Source organism: Cuculus canorus, chromosome 6 (genome assembly GCF_017976375.1).
Source record: "Cuculus canorus isolate bCucCan1 chromosome 6, bCucCan1.pri, whole genome shotgun sequence".
In the NCBI taxonomy this organism is placed as follows: Eukaryota; Metazoa; Chordata; class Aves; order Cuculiformes; family Cuculidae; genus Cuculus; species Cuculus canorus.
Genome location: NC_071406.1, coordinates 31,157,668 through 31,174,888, shown reverse-complemented (window position 1 = coordinate 31,174,888; position 17,221 = coordinate 31,157,668). Strand labels below are relative to the sequence as shown.

At 50.5% G+C, this 17,221-nt stretch overlaps 1 protein-coding gene across 3 annotated transcripts in view; it reads right to left on the bottom strand.

The window, feature by feature from the left end:
- Nucleotides 1-9,709, bottom strand: part of LOC128852521 (dual specificity protein kinase CLK1-like) — a 42,190-nt gene extending 32,481 nt beyond the window's left edge. Inside the window, exons 1-2 of one of the 3 annotated variants that reach the window (XR_008450407.1) lie at nt 9,401-9,709; nt 3,870-3,982 (exon numbers count right to left, since the gene is read on the bottom strand). The gene's annotated coding sequence lies outside the window, so the exon portion shown is untranslated. Of the gene's footprint in view, nt 1-3,276; nt 5,712-9,400 lie in introns of those variants that run through there. The other 2 variants (XR_008450406.1, XR_008450405.1) reach the window with 2 other exon arrangements.
- Between the last annotated feature and the right edge of the window lie 7,512 nt (nt 9,710-17,221).

The window sequence follows — 17,221 nt, the reverse complement described above, 5'->3', positions numbered from 1 at the left end:
CCCTGGTCCTCCGGTGCACCGCTTGCTGATCTCTCTCTCTTTTGAGGCCTATTGCCTCCTGCAAGATCTGGTTTCTTCTGTTGGGTCTCTGGTGCGCCGCTTGCTGATCTCTCTCTCATTTTAGAGCTCTTTCTTCTTCCAAGATCTGGGCTCTCGCACTTGTTCTCTGGTGCAACGCTGGCTGTCGTCTGTGTCTTTTGAGCCCTGCTGCTTCTTCCAACATCACATTTCTTGCGCTTGCTCTCTGGTGAACCACTCTCTCTCTTTTTAGGCGTCTTGCACCTTCCTAGGTCTGGCGTGCAGCCCTGGTCCTCCGGTGCACCGCTTGCTGATCTCTCTCTCTTATGAGAGAGATTGCCTCCTGCAAGATCTGGTTTCTTCTGTTGGGTCTCTGGTGCGCCGCTTGCTGATCTCTATGCCTTTTGAGGCCTATTGCCTCCTGCAAGATCTGATTTCTTCTGTTGGGTCTCTGGTGCACCACTTGCTGATCTCTCTCTCTTTTGAGGCCTATTGCCTCCTGCAAGATCTGGTTTCTTCTGTTGGGTCTCTGGTGCGCCGCTTGCTGATCTCTCTCTCTTTTTTGAGCTCTTTCTTCTTCCAAGATCTGGGCTCTCGCACTTGTTCTCTGGTGTAACGCTGGCTGTCGTCTGTGTCTTTTGAGCCCTGCTGCTTCTTCCAACATCACATTTCTTGCGCTTGCTCTCTGGTGAACCACTCTCTCTCTTTTGAGGCGTCTTGCACCTTCCTAGGTCCGGCGTGCAGCCCTGGTCCTCCGGTGCACCGCTTGCTGATCTCTCTCTCTTTTGAGGCCTATTGCCTCCTGCAAGATCTGGTTTCTTCTGTTGGGTCTCTGGTGCACCGCTTGCTGATCTCTCTCTCTTTTGAGGCCTATTGCCTCCTGCAAGATCTGGTTTCTTCTGTTGGGTCTCTGGTGCGCCGCTTGCTGATCTCTCTCTCTTTTTAGAGCTCTTTCTTCTTCCAAGATCTGGGCTCTCGCACTTGTTCTCTGGTGCAACGCTGGCTGTCCTCTGTGTCTTTTGAGCCCTGCTGCTTCTTCCAACATCACATTTCTTGAGCTTGCTCTCTGGTGAACCACTCTCTCTCTTTTTAGGCGTCTTGCACCTTCCTAGGTCCGGCGTGCAGCCCTGGTCCTCCGGTGCACCGCTTGCTGATCTCTCTCTCTTTTGAGGCCTATTGCCTCCTGCAAGATCTGGTTTCTTCTGTTGAGTCTCTGGTGTGCCGCTTGCTGATCTTTCTCTCTTTTTAGAGGTCTTTCTTCTTCCAAGATCCGGGCTCTCGCACTTGTTCTCTGGTGCAACGCTGGCTGTCCTCTGTGTCTTTTGAGCCCTGCTGCTTCTTCCAACATCACATTTCTTGCGCTTGCTCTCTGGTGAACCACTCTCTCTCTTTTGGGGCGTCTTGCACCTTCCTAGGTCCGGCGTGCAGCCCTGGTCCTCCGGTGCACCGCTTGCTGATCTCTCTCTCTTTTGAGGCCTATTGCCTCCTGCAAGATCTGGTTTCTTCTGTTGAGTCTCTGGTGCGCCGCTTGCTGATCTTTCTCTCTTTTTAGAGGTCTTTCTTCTTCCAAGATCCGGGCTCTCGCACTTGTTCTCTGGTGCAACGCTGGCTGTCGTCTGTGTCTTTTGAGCCCTGCTGCTTCTTCCAACATCACATTTCTTGCGCTTGCTCTCTGGTGAACCACTCTCTCTCTTTTTAGGCGTCTTGCACCTTCCTAGGTCCGGCGTGCAGCCCTGGTCCTCCGGTGCACCGCTTGCTGATCTCTCTCTCTTTTGAGGCCTATTGCCTCCTGCAAGATCTGGTTTCTTCTGTTGAGTCTCTGGTGTGCCGCTTGCTGATCTTTCTCTCTTTTTAGAGGTCTTTCTTCTTCCAAGATCCGGGCTCTCGCACTTGTTCTCTGGTGCAACGCTTGCTGTCCTCTGTGTCTTTTGAGCCCTGCTGCTTCTTCCAACATCACATTTCTTGCGCTTGCTCTCTGGTGAACCACTCTCTCTCTTTTTAGGCGTCTTGCACCTTCCTAGGTCCGGAGTGCAGCCCTGGTCCTCCGGTGCACCGCTTGCTGATCTCTCTCTCTTTTGAGGCCTATTGCCTCCTGCAAGATCTGGTTTCTTCTGTTGGGTCTCTGGTGCGCCGCTTGCTGATCTCTATGTCTTTTGAGGCCTATCGCCTCCTGCAAGATCTGGTTTCTTCTGTTGGGTCTCTGGTGCACCGCTTGCTGATCTCTCTCTCTTTTGAGGCCTATTGCCTCCTGCAAGATCTGATTTCTTCTGTTGGGTCTCTGGTGCACCGCTTGCTGATCTCTCTCTCTTTTGAGGCCTATTGCCTCCTGCAAGATCTGATTTCTTCTGTTGGGTCTCTGGTGTGCCGCTTGCTGATCTCTCTCTCTTTTTAGAGCTCTTTCTTCTTCCAAGATCTGGGCTCTCGCACTTGTTCTCTGGTGCAACGCTGGCTGTCCTCTGTGTCTTTTGAGCCCTGCTGCTTCTTCCAACATCACATTTCTTGCGCTTGCTCTCTGGTGAACCACTCTCTCTCTTTTTAGGCGTCTTGCACCTTCCTAGGTCCGGCGTGCAGCCCTGGTCCTCCGGTGCACCGCTTGCTGATCTCTCTCTCTTTTGAGAGAGATTGCCTTCTGCAAGATCTGGCAGGTTTGGGTGTCACAGGATTCCCTTCTGCCACTACTCGTCCCGCCATGACCTGACGCTCGGCACTGTCGTCGTTTCTATGCTTTTTCGGCGGCACCCAGCGGCAGGACGGTGAGTGCTGCGGTGGGGTGGCCATCTGAGGCGGTGGGGTGCTTCCCTGAGCCGGCAGAAGCCCCCGAAAACCCCGGCGGGAGCGGGGCGGGCGGCGCTCGGCGCCTGACGCGGCAGCGGCCGGTCCCGCGCGGGTCCTGAGGGGAGGGGGCGGTCCCGCGCGAGGCCTGACGGGAGGGAGCGGTCCCGCGCGGGTCCTGAGGGGAGGGGGCGGTCCCGCGCGAGGCCTGACGGGAGGGAGCGGTCCCGCGCGGGGCCTGATTGGAGGGGGCGGTCCCGGCGGTCTCGCGGGAGATTCAGACTTTCCCCTGCGAGCAGCGCGAGGAGGAGTGCGGCAAAGAGCTGCGGAGCGCCTTAGTGCAACGGGGCAGTTCCGGGGGGGGGGGGGGGAGTGCGCGGGGAGGGGCTGGAGGCCGCCCAGAAGGGACCGTGGAGGCCACCCGGCAGAAGATTAAAACCGCTCCGGGCGCTGCAGCGAGCAGGAGAGATGTTGCCACCCAGGCAGAGCCTCAGTGGGTCCGTGCAGCCCCGCAGAGCCTGGGCTGGAGGTAGCGCCCCCCTCCCACACCAGCTCACGCCTCTGACACTCGCTCCACTTGTGGAAGCTCTGCTCGCGTCGGGGAACTCCTTCGTGTCGTGGCAGAGCTGAGGGAGGAGGTGAATAGACTAAGGACCATCAGGGAATGTGACAGGGCGATAGATCGCTGGAGCATCGCTCTCTCACAAACTCAGCAGGCTGCTGGAGTTAGTGCGGCTGAGCAACACCCACCTGCAAACTGCAAGGCTGGGGGAACAAGAGATGGGGAATGGCAGCAATACTTGCCCGGAAACCTGCTCCCCCCACCGAAACAACAAACCCCCAGATCCCCTGGAGAACAAATATAAAGCGCTGCAGGTGGAATTCATCCCCAAGAATGGAGCAGATGGCTCCCACAGCCTAGAAACATGCCCTAGGCTGCGCCATCCTCAGACAACCATAAAAAACATCCTCCGTAAATAAGAAGCGGAGAGTGATTGTCTTAGGGGATTCCCTTCTAAAAGGAACAGAGGGACCCATCTGCAGACCGGACCCGCTCCACAGGGAGGTCTGCTGCTTACCGGGGGCGTCAGTGAAGGATGTCACTAGAAAACTTCCTTCCTTGGTCAAAGAGACAGATTATTACCCTCTGGTAGTGTTTCAAAACGACAATGATGACATAGAGTGCAGAAAGCTGAAAGCCATTAAGAGAGACTTTAGGACTCTAGGGAGAACGATGGAGGGCTCTGGGGCACAAGTACTGTTTAGTTCCATTCCAACGCTGAGGAGTGAGGAGCAGGAGGTCAGAGAGAAGCACTTGATTAATGCCTGGCTCCGAGCCTGGTGTGAGCCTTCTCCCCAGAAAGCCCCGTCGGTGGCCGTTCTCCAGGGACAGCTCTTTCCCAGCTCGGCCCCCGGAGCCTCCTGCCCGCCGCCCTCCGCCCCGCAGCTCAGCCCCCGCCCCGCACGGGGCCGCAGCGGGCGCCGCTCCCACCGCCCCCACCTCCGCGCAGCGGCAGCGACCGCTCTGTGCGGCGGCCCGACCCGCACGGCGTTGCCGCGATCCGCCCGCAGCGGCGTCACGGAGCGGGGCGAGGGACGGACGCCTGAGCCTGCTCTGGGAACCCTTCGACGGCCTCGGCGGCGGAGCCCGGGGCTCGACTCCGGGCTGCCCCGCACGGACGGGCTGAGGCTCTGCAAGCCCGGGCGGCTCCGAACCCGCACCGGGTTAAAGCCCCGACGGGCTCCCGCGGGCTCTGCGTTAGAGAGGGCTTCGATAGCCTCGAGCTCGATACCAGTGGCGAGAGGATTGAGCGTCTGCGGGCGAAAATCAGAGGAGCCCACGAGAAGGCAGCTGCGTGATGGGAGTCTGTCACAGATCGCCCAGCCAGGAGGAAGAGGCTGACCGGCTCTTTTACAAACAACGCGTCTCAACATCGCCAGCTCTTGTCCTTGTGGTGACTTTCACCTACCAGCTGTCTGCTGGAAGTGCGCTACAGCAGAGAGGAAGCAGTCTGGGAGGATCCTGGAGTGTGTGGAAGACAAGTTCCTCACCAGCTGGTGAGGGAGCCGAGGAGGGAAGGCGCCCTCCTGGACCTGCTCTCCGTGAGCAGAGGAGGCCTTGTGGGAGATGTGGCGGTTGGAGGGTGCCTGAGGCAAAGCGATTGTGAGATGGTAGAATTCGCAGTTCTAGGTGGGGTGGGCAGGGGGGTTAAGCAGAACGGCCAACTTAAACTTCCAGAGGGAGGTGGGGCCGGCGTGGGGGGTGCAGAAGCTGCTGGGAGATGGTTCTCTGGAGCACGTCCAGAGAAGAGCAATGAAGCTGGTGAAGGGGCCAGAGAACGAGTCTTATGACGAGCGGCTGAGGGAACTGGGGGTGTTTAACCTGGAGAAGAGGAGGCCGAGGGGAGACCTTATTGCTCTCTACAACTACCAGAAAGGAGGTTGTAGAGAGGAGGGTGCTGGCCTCTTCTCCCAGGGGACGGGGGACAGGACAAGGGGGAATGGCCTCAAGCTGTGCCCGGGGAGTTGCAGACTGGATATCAGGGAAAGCTTTTTCACAGAAAGGGTCATGGGGCAATGGCAGAGGCTGCCCAGGGAGGTTCTTGATTCACCATCCCTGGAGGTGTTTAAAAGACGGGTAGACGAGGTGCTCGGGGACATGGTTTAGTGGCAGATAGGAGTGGTTGGGCTCGATGATCCAAGAGGTCTTTTCCAACCTGGTGACTCTGTGATTCTAAGAGGGCTCTGCCGATCATTGCTGTTGAAAACGTATCAAAATACCCAAATGCTTTGGTTTGGTGCCTCACGGTGCCTTTCCCTGGCTCTTAGCCCTGTTTGCCCGTCTGGGCACAATGCACGGGTGGGCTCAAAGGGTTGCGGTCAGTGGGTTTGATAGGAACATCACACCAATGTACCCCATCCGCACAAACACAAGATTCACTAAGGAGAGGTTGAAGAGCTGCAGCTTGAAAGACAATCTGTCAACAATCTGTCAGACAACACTCAAGGCTCTTTTTTCTGTCCAGAGTCAACATAAACAAGTCTTCTGCTCTAAAGTCACCTGCTTGCTAGACAGAGATTGATGCGAATGTGCTTAAGCCATCTTCAGCAGAACTGTGGAAGTCGGAGATCTTTTAAAGATGATATTTCTGACAGAAATTAAGCGTTTAGTAAATTTATCTTAGAGAAGCTTTAAAGAGTAGGCTTTTTATTTTTTCACTCAGGCCGATAAAAGGTCTTTTTCAATGGCTTTTTGTGGAAGCGGAGCATTAGGTAACTGCTTTACAACAAAACCAGAAAACTTGTTTTACTACCAGCACACTGAAAAGACATGTTAAGCCCGTGGTTTTACATAGAGGCTCAGTCGACTGGATACTCTCAACTGATGGCATGTTAATGCGATACCAAAAAAACACCTCCTGCAAAGAGACGCTCCGATACTTTTCTTGAAACTGGGTTATGTACCACCTAACAACAGAAAAGCTTCTCTCCTGTCATGAAAAAGTACGTACCCTTCCAGGAAGAGCAACTGCTTTAACCATGAGGGATGTTCCAAGGTCGTACTGGCAGAGAACACTTCTCTCTGCTTCTTCTAATCCAATCAGCAGTCCGGTTCCCTTCTCCCAGGAAAGCCGCGCCATTTCCTGTCTTAGAGGGGAGCGCATCACCATTTTCTGATCTAGAGCACCCTGCCTCGTGGGCGCTGCTGTCTGCAAGAAGCTGTTTCTTAAAAGCATCCTGCAGCTGTCTCCTCTGACTCCTTTCCTCCTCGAGCTGTTGTCTTAAGCCTGTCACCTGTCCCTGCAGGTTCTGAACAACGTTCTGAAGAGAGTCAATGAGCTGAGACTGCAGCGCTATGATGATCTCCAGCCTCCACCACCGCAGCCAAACCAGCACCCAGGACCGCACAGACAATTGCTTTTCCTTTTGCAGACCTGACTCTCGCATCCTTACGTAAAGCACTTATCTGATCAACTACACTTTGCATCTTATACCAGTTTCCCTGAGCCCAGTCCACCCCAGACACTGCAAGTCGCGATTTAGATTGCTCTAAAAAGTCAAACAGCACTTCCTTTCCCGAAGGAGCATTTCTGCTATCACACATCTTGTCATAGAGGAAGAAAGATAGGGAGCAGACTTCTCAGGAAAGTCAGCGCATAAGTAAAAGCAACCCACACCCTTTACTTTCCTGAGAGGTTTGATGTAGACTGCAACTTGACAACCAGTGCGATTCACAACAACAGCAAACAGACAATTAATACAATTGGAATGGACGCCTCAGAAGGTACCACGAAAGTTCTAAAGAGTCAGGGTCCCACTCCTCCTTACACTCCTGAGAGGTTTTGCTTATCTCAGGAAAAGGTATGGAGCTCTCATTTCACGGGGATCCCACTTCTGACACCGAAAAAATGTCCCAGACCAAAGCCAGGAGGGTTTTGTTTGGAATCCCCAGAGTGAGTTTGAGACAGAACACATTTCAGAGGCTGTGCATCAAAAATCTTTCTTTCTTGTAAAAAGGAAGCACGTGAAAAATTAGAGGAGACTTGCAGTGATAGGCAAGAGAGGAGCAAAGGTGGAAAGTTAAGCAAGGGCTCAGGAGAGCGTCGCAAGAATAGTCACCACAGTGTGTTTGCAGAGTCTTCAAAGCTTGGCATCTCGGGGGTCCCACAAAGAGTCAGTGCTGGTCAGAGGGGCTTTTTGGTGGGTCATTTTATACTTCTTCCCAGTTTGGGTTGTCGTGTACCACACGGCCTGTGCATCTTCACCCACCTGCGCTTGCGCGGTGCTACTCAGTGTCTCCAGCTCGTGTCTACATGACACGATCACATGCCACCTCCTCCCTCTGCCGAACTTCTGTGGAGTGCTGATTTGCTGACTTTGTGGTTTCCTTGGCTCTTGTGTTACAACCTGGCAGCAGCTTTTGACAATCTTTGAGACATAATCCCCCAATTTGGCTCCCTAAACAAGCCTATCAGCCTTCTTTGAGTCCTTAATGGAAAGGCTCAGGACAGCTTGTAATCCAAGAAAGAGCTGCAAGAAGAGAGAAGTCTCTACTACTGTATGCCAGCAATGACCATTGCCAGGAATACTGGTGACCAGAGTACCCCACCAAAAATTAACAAATATATAGAGTAGAGGGTGCTCTCATCCACACGATAAAAGTGTCCTGAGATGTTGTTTTACTGGGGAAACACAACTGGGCTCATCACTGTCTTTTCTTTAAATAAATTTTATTCCAACAGACGCATTTGAATTCAGCATCAATAAATAAATACCTAAGATACACAAACAAACAATCACCACTTAACATAGTTTCCTTAACAGGCAGACAGAGAACTTTGTCTGCATCAGCTATAGGAGGCTATGTGCTATTTTCCTGCTTCAATGGGAGGAAGAAAGGATGTTCCAGTGCTTCTTCCAGAGTAATGCGCGTGGCTGGGTCATATGCCAGCATCTTCCCAATCAGATCAAACAGATTCTCGTGGTCAGAATCGTGGCACGTCATGTATTCCTTCACGAAGAAAACAACAAAACACGGGCTTCCAGTCTTAGAATTGCACTTGGAGCTCCTCTGCCCAGAAGCATCTTCCCCCTGCAATCTTACCTTCAGGGGTTTACAGCACCCCGAGACATATTGCCCAGATGCGCTGCGTTCATCCCAGGCCAGACGGTCATTACAGAAATACTTCTTCTTCTTTGAAGACACAACTCTCTTTATCATTTGATCCGGCAAAGGCCCAAATAATCGCTCCATCATTGCCAGGTGTTCTATGTCGTCATCGGCCTGCAAGGAAGTCAAGAGAGACGTTTTTCGTTCCTTGTTCAGAGGAAGTTATCAAGAAGCACACACCAGCCTGACTTCATTTTTGACTGCACCCTGCAAACAATAACCTGAAACTGATCGACAAAAAAATGAGAGGCTCGAGTTCTCTGTTTCCTGAAAGAAGTTAGAAGCTACTGGATTTCATTCCCCTTGATCTTGCCTTGGTGTTTTTTCTTCCTCTCTTCTTCAAGTTCCGTTTCAGCAATACTGTCAAGAGGACAGGATTCAATCCTTTGAGTAGTATTTGCTGATGGTGATAGATGAAGCCACATCTGGTATTAAGGTGCCTTGTAAATTCCAAAAGTTAACAGGGCGACCCTTCATTTCAAGACGCTGCCAAAAGGTCTACTGAAAGTAACTTGTCAAAATCTGCTGCTGAGAACGTTCCTTGTGGCCTACATCTTCTGTTCTCTTCAACTTGGCACCACAGAGAAATGCAGCTTACTTTCTCGCACAGACCATTGCCTTTAGTCCCCACCTCTCTGTAGCTTATGTTCATCAAGTTGGGGAGTGCTATGCATGCTGCATGCTTTTGAGGCATAGAGTTGCCTACCTGAAATACTAAGACTCCACGGTAGTATTCCAGGAGAGTACATCCTATGCTCCACACATCGCATGGATGGGACCATCCGAGCTCTGTGAAAAGATTCAGGTTGTTCATGTTTAGAGCAGACTGCAAACAGTTCAACAGCTCAAGCAAGACACCAAGCACTTCTCTAGCTCCATTCAATAGCACACAAAAACTCATACGTGAAAGATCAGTCAAACAAACAGCCTTCCACTGACCTAGGACCACCTCGGGAGCTCTGTAAGGTCTAGTAGTCACCACAGGGTTATGGTAATCATGATCGTAAGTGGCGCACCCAAAGTCCACAACTCTGATGTCTGGTTTTCTCAGTCTGCATTCAGTGCATTCCTGAAATGAAAGGTGATGGGATGCAAGTGACCAGATGAACGCAGAGGATGACTGAGGCGGAGGAGAGTGGGGAAGAGGATGGCAACTTACCAGTTTGGGGTTGTACTCTTCTACGTAGTCAGATTTCACAAAGACAATATTGTCTGGCTTCAGATCTGTATGTGTCAACCTCTTGATGTGCAAAACTGCAAGAGAACTCACACAGTTAGCGGGATCTGCAAAGAAACTTTAACAAATAAAGCAATGAGGAAACACACTTACAGTTGACAGAGGTGCAGATCTGATAAGCCATGTGTCTAATGTCGTCCAGGTTAAATGGCAAGAAGTCATTGACGCTCATAAAGTCAGAGGTACTGAGCCCCAGGAGCTCAAAAACAATGCAGACGTGTCCATGGTGCTCAAACCATCCCAACATCTGGACACAGTGACTGCAAAAGCAGGAAAACACATGCATTGCAACAGCGAGTTGTGCAGTGCTCATACACACACTGTGTGCACTAGAAGAACACTAGAAGAAGTCTTTGAGCCAAAACACATCACGGTTGGCTTTGTGTGCTTACTAGGCATTGCTGGGGTCTGATGCTTTTAAATCTTCCAGCACCTGTATTTCCTCACGAGCCGCATTGGAGGACCAATCAAAATTCTTTGCTATTTTCACTGCAACATGTCTGCCTTCCCTGAAAAGACAGGTTTTAAGGGAGTTTAGAACAATGAGTACTTTTAAGTCAGACTGTTGGGTCATTATCACCCCATATGCCCTGTTCCTAACACTGGAAACCCTCTGGGAAAAGGTCAGACTGACTTCATATAACCCAGAGTCATCTATGCGCAAACACAACTAAAACTTCATCTTTACATTTTGAAAACACACTCGATCCTTTTAATATTAAAAGGTATTATTCTTCAAGCCCCTTTTGCCTCCCCTTTGTTTCTATGGATGCTGGGCTGATACTGGAGAAACTTCCCCACTTCACAGCCTAAGACAACCGTTAATCTAAAATGGCAAGCCGCCTTCAGCCCTCCGAGTAGTAAAAATGTCACTGAAGTGTCAAATGCCTTCTGCCGGGACTGGAAAGACAACCTCCTTCCATACTGCTTTGCACACAGCAAAAGTGCCGTCAAACACAAAATATGTTCTTGATTTATAGTGGGCGCTCTGTTAGAACGCCAATGGGGCTGCGTCCTCGCAGATGATGCTTTAAGAGAAGCTACACGATGTCAGACGTTGCTCATTATCCAGAGCTGGGGTGGCACAGGCCCCAAGTCTGCCCTGTGTGGGGGCTGGAGCTGCACCCCACGCTCCCCAGGCCACCTCTCCCCGTTAGCCCTGGCCTCTACCAGGCTGGGCTGAGCCTGCAGAAGACACAACCTTTGCCTCAGCCACCAGCCCTGCACAACCCTCATGTCTGGGGGCTGCTTATAGCACCACGGACCAATGACAATTTTGATTGGCAGCTGCGGTCACCTTAGTGAAATACAGAGAGCAGCACAGGAGGAAGCAAAGAGAAAGCCTAGTAGGATCAGAAAGCACTTCCTGAACCTCATACGGAGAGTTTCAGTACGAAAAATGACAGGAGCCGAATTAAAAGACTTACGCTCCGTGATCCATGCATTCCACTACTTTTGAGTAACTACCTTCACCCAACACAGCAAGAACCTCGTCTATAAAGAAAAGAACTCTTAGTCACCAAAGTGGTGAAGCTACTCAGCTATTAAATTGCCTAGCAAATAATCAACAATAAACAGAGATAAAGCAAACAATTAGAAGGACTAAGTACTATCACTGAAGGTTGTTCTAGGATGTGCTCTAAATTGTAAATATCTGGTCTGAGAGATGTTACTGGACAACTGTCTTCAAAGTAAATTTACAGGGATCCCATCCCAGTAGGTTCATTCACTTCGTTGAATACTTTTTTTTGGGGGGGAGGGGTAAGGGAAAAATCCCCAAGGTATACTCTTAATAATATCTATAATAGATTATTAAAAAGAAAACAGTCCCACCCCCAACCAAAAAGTCAAGAGAGAAAGAAAGAGAGAACCCCCTCACATCTTACGCTAAAAGAACTTATTCTGTCTCAAAAACTAAAAAACATTGAAAAATATTCTATACATCTTGCATGGAGCATGTCTCCTCTCTGACAGATCAGGTGACCCGCCTCCTCATCCTCTACACTCCTGGCTGTGCTCCTTCGACGACTAACCTGGAATGGCACCAAGATAGTCCAGACAGTCAACAAACACGAGTGAATTCAGCTCAGAGTATAAAATGCATTCAGCAGGGAGGCAGTCGAGCACTCGGATACACGCCAGGCCACAACAGTTAGCAGGAGCAATTTCCAATTCAGCTCCTGGCAACTCAGGGGGCGCATTGTATATGTTACAAGGCAAAATGGTATCGAGGAAGAGATTTTCGGATTGGATACTTGCAGAGACAAGGCAACAGCAAAATACAAGGTTTCCTTTTACAAGATTGGTTCCCTGAATTTTACTTCAGGATTTCAGTGCCCGTATTCTTGTTTAAAGCAAAAGGATTTAACAATTTAACAAAGAGACAAAGGACGGAATGTTCTTCTATATTTCTGTATTTCTATATACAGTTGCCTTTTGGCCACATTAAAATACTCCTCTGAAGTAACTGAGATGTAATCGCCAGTCTGAATTTTGGATAAGAATTGTTTGGTACATCACACACAGCTTACACATTTACTTTAGGCCATCTCAGCTGAAGATCTGACATTATAAATCCTATCTGCAGCGATGCTTAGAACATCTTACTAAACGTGTTTTTACAAAAGCAAAAAATCTGATGTGATCTCCTTGCTGTTTCCACGATCCTGAGTCAAAAGGAAGTTTAAAAGCCTGGGCTTGCATTTTTGAGTAGGGTCAAAATAAATGCCTGTCCTCAGAGAAATTCCAAAGGCACGAGAGACATGCCTGCATTTCAGGCACTCCGATGGATGGTTCTCGTTCACTAATCTGGTCAAATACATCCCAGGAAGAAACAGCAAGACTGTCCTGTGTGCTGTCACACATGTGCCTGCAAACTATACATTTTCACTCAAGAAAATCAAATCCCAGCAAAAAGAATAGGCCACTAATATCAGCAAAAGGAATAAACTACTGCAAATATTCATAGGGACTGGACCGTGCCTGCAGTTCCCTTTTGTGACTGCTCGTTCTGCTGTGATCCAGTTTGCAGCGCTTGCTGTCCTGTGCACCGCTTGCTGATCTCTCTCTCTTTTTAGAGCTCTTTCTTCTTCCAAGATCCGGGCTCTCGCACTTGTTCTCTGGTGCAACGCTGGCTGTACTCTGGGTCTTTTGAGCCCTGCTGCTTCTTCCAACATCACATTTCTTGCGCTTGCTCTCTGGTGAACCACTCTCTCTCTTTTGAGGCGTCTTGCACCTTCCTAGGTCCGGCGTGCAGCCCTGGTCCTCCGGTGCACCGCTTGCTGATCTCTCTCTCTTTTGAGGCCTATTGCCTCCTGCAAGATCTGGTTTCTTCTGTTGGGTCTCTGGTGCGCCGCTTGCTGATCTCTCTCTCTTTTTAGAGCTCTTTCTTCTTCCAAGATCCGGGCTCTCGCACTTGTTCTCTGGTGCAACGCTGGCTGTCCTCTGTGTCTTTTGAGCCCTGCTGCTTCTTCCAACATCACATTTCTTGCGCTTGCTCTCTGGTGAACCACTCTCTCTCTTTTTAGGCATCTTGCACCTTCCTAGGTCCGGCGTGCAGCCCTGGTCCTCCGGTGCACCGCTTGCTGATCTCTCTCTCTTTTGAGGCCTATTGCCTCCTGCAAGATCTGGTTTCTTCTGTTGGGTCTCTGGTGCGCCGCTTGCTGATCTTTCTCTCTTTTTAGAGGTCTTTCTTCTTCCAAGATCTGGGCTCTCGCACTTGTTCTCTGGTGCAACGCTGGCTGTCCTCTGTGTCTTTTGAGCCCTGCTGCTTCTTCCAACATCACATTTCTTGCGCTTGCTCTCTGGTGAACCACTCTCTCTCTTTTTAGCCGTCTTGCCTCTTCCAAGATCTGGTTTCTTGTCCTGGGTCTCTGGGGCGCCACTTGCAGATCTCTTTGCCTTTTTCGCCCTGTTGCATCTTCCAAGATCTGGACTTTCTTTTTGATCCATGTCAGGATAATTAGTTTGCTTGGAATACTGCGTCTGTAACCAAGATATTCACTCTTTGAGTTGCATCTCACGGACAAAAAACACATTCACAAAGCCATCACCCATCAAATGTAGGCTAAAAGGAACACTGTCCTTTCATAGAATCCTCAAAACATAGAAAGCTTTGAGTTGGAAGGGATCTCAAAGCTCATCCAGTTCCAAACCCCCTGCCACGGGCAGGGACACCTCCCACCAGACCAGGCTGCCCAAGGCCCCATCCAGCCTGGCGTTGAACACCTCCAGGGATGGGGCAGACACAGCTTCCCTGGGCAACCTGGGCCAGAACCTCACCACCCTCATAGGGAGGAATTTCTGCCTAATATCCCATAGAGGGGCAGAATCTCCTCCCTGGACTTGCTGGCCACGCTGCTTTTGATGCAGCCCAGGACACGGCTGGCCTTCTGGGCTGCAGGTGCACATTGCCGACTCCTGTCGAGCTTCTCGTCAATCAGCACCCCCAAGCCCTTCTCCGCAGGGCTGCTCTCAATCACATCATCCCCAGCCTGCAGTGAAACAGCAGACTGTCCCGACCCAGCTGTAGGACCTTGCCCTTGGCCCTGTTGAGCCTCATGAGGTTCACATAGTCCCACTTCTCTAGCCTCTCGGGGTCCCTCGGGATGACTTGCCATCCTTCTGGTGTAACAACTGCAGCACTCGGCTTGGTGTCATCTGCAGACTTGCTGAGGGTGCCCTCGATCTCACTGTCTCTTTCACTGATGAAGATATTAAACAGCAGGAGTCCCAGGATGGACCTCTCAGATCTCCATTCCAGACGGCAAGCCCTTGACCGTAACTTACTGGGTGCGACCATCCGACCAATTCCTTACCCCCCGAACAGTCCACCCATCAAACCCATCTCTCTCCAGTTTAGAGAGAAGGATGTTGGGGGGGGATGTTGGGATTTTGGGGATGCTGGCATCCCCTCGGGCAGGAGAGCACGTTACCTGTGTTCAGCAATGATCTCTGACACACTCAAGGAGCGTCCTGGATGGCGCCCAGCTCGCCGTGCTACACAGCGTGCCCGTAGCACACACCAAGCCCCGGGTTCCCTCCCCCCCCACACCCCCCCATCGCCTCGCTCTCTCCTTCTCCCCCAAAAGCTCCCGACCTGACCCGTCGGTGGCTGTTCTTCAGACAGCTCTTCACACTCTTCCTTCCCCTCGGAGCTTTTTCCCAGCGGTTCAGAAGCCCCCGGAGCAGCCGTGCACCGCCTGTCCCGCTCGGAGACAGCCTCCTGCCCGCCGCCCGCAGCTCTGCCGCTGCCGCTGCTCCGCACCGCGGGGACACAGGATGTGCCCGCGGCGGCGTCACAAAGGGACGATGCCACACGCCTTTGTTTGCTTTTAACCCTCACCTCGCCGTTGGGAGCCCACGTAGCAGTGCAGAAGAACGCTGCGCTGTGATACGGGCTCCAAGATTTCTTGCTTTGTTACGTGAACCATACGCATTCCCGTTTACTTGTGGAGGTCATCACAAGGATATTTTTCCACTTTGTGCGTTTCCAGGGTTAACGCGGGTTGATATACTTTTGGTGACTTCTGTGTTTTTCGTATGTTGTCTCTTTCACAGAATCACAGAATCACCAGGTTGGAAAGGACCCACTGGATCATCGAGTCCAACCATTCCTAACACTCCCTAAACCATGTCCCTAAGCACTTCATCCACCCGTTCCTTAAACACCTCCAGGGAAGGCTACTCGACCCCCTCCCTGGGCAGCCTGTTCCAGTGCCCAATGACTCTTTCTGTGAAGAATTTTTTTCTGATATCCAACCTGAACCTCCCCTGGCGGAGCTTCAGGCCATTCCCTCTTGTCCTGCCCCCTGTCACTTGGGAGAAGAGGCCAGCTCCCTCCTCTCCACAACCTCCTTTTAGGTAGTTGTAGAGAGTAATAAGGTCTCCCCTCAGCCTCCTCTTCTCCAGGCTAAACAACCCCAGCTCTCTCAGCCGCTCCTCGTAAGACTTGTTCTCCAGCCCCTTCACCAGCTTCGTTGCTCTTCTCTGGACACGCTCCAGAGCCTCAACATCCTTCTTGTGGTGAGGGGTCCAGAACTGAACACAGTTTTCGAGGTGCGGTCTCACCAGTGCTGAGTACAGAGGGAGAATAACCTCCCTGGACCTGCTGGTGACCCCATTTCTGATACAAGCCAAGATGCCATTGGCCTTCTTGGCCACCTGGGCACACTGCTGGCTCATGTTCAGTTGGCTGTCAACCAACACCCCCAGGTCCTTCTCCTCCAGGCAGCTCTCCAGCCACTCTTCCCCCAGTCTGTAGCACTGCATAGGGTTGTTGTACCCCAAGTGCAGGACCCGGCATTTGGCCTTGTTAAACCTCATGCCATTGGTCTCGGCCCAGCGGTTCAGCCTGTTCAGATCCCTTTGCAGAGCCTCCCTACCCTCCAGCAGATCCACACTTCCTTCCAGCTTAGTGTCATCTGCAAACTTGCTATGGGTGCACTCAATGCCTTCATCCAGGTCATTGATAAAGACATTGAACAGGGTTGCACCCGGCACTGAGCCCTGGGGGACACCACTTGTAACTGGCCTCCAGCTGGAGTTAACTCCATTTTCCACCACTCTCTGGGCCTGGTCATCCAACCAGTTTTCCACTCATGAGAGTGTGTGCCTGTCCAGCCCAGAGGCAGCCAGTTTCCTAAGCAGAATGCTGTGAGAATGTGATTCTGAAACTGTGTCAAAAATACAATAACATTTGGACCAAACATGTTTCCCACCTGGGATCATAACCACTCGTGTTTACAGCTTACAATGGCATAGGAGAGCACCACCTAAAAAATAAAATGTATTATTACTAGCTATGAATCAGTCAGTTTTTAAACTGAGAACAGACATTAGTAAGATACAAGGGGGCAAGATTACAGACACAAGCTAAATTAGTCAGATTTCTCCAAGAAGGTGAGGCTATCTGAACAGCTACAGGACTCAAAACCAATGCATTAACCCCTCTAAATATTAAAAATCTCAAACTGCCACACATTTTGGACTTCAGTTCCTCTCTGACTTTTTAGGCTGACTTCCATTGCTTGAGGCAGGATTACAGAAAAAGCAAGAAAACTTCCATCAGGATAATTCTGCAAATCAGTTGTCAAATTCTTTTCATATCCTCATCTCCAAGAACCATTACTTTAATTAAAACAAGACACTAACACGGTAGAAGTATTTGATTAAAACTGTTTTGCCCATAATTTATTTAGATTTTAAGCAGCATCCCATATGAAGGCCCCTTTGTTCAGCAACTTAAGTTTCTCCTCTTTACCTACATTTGTTTTCCCTTCAAAGGAATAATTTTGTGAAAGTACAGGAACAGTCTCATTAAAAATGTTACCTCGAGCAGAGAGCCAGCTTTTCTGCAATAATATTTAACTTCACATTCTAAAAGTAATTAGCAGAGAAGACAAGTAGTTTGTTTTAATGAAAGCACAGTTTAATGGTAAAAGTTCATCAATTCAATTTTTGTATTTTTCTAAACCCATATTTAAACAACTCAATACAATTAAATAAAAGTTACAATCTAAACA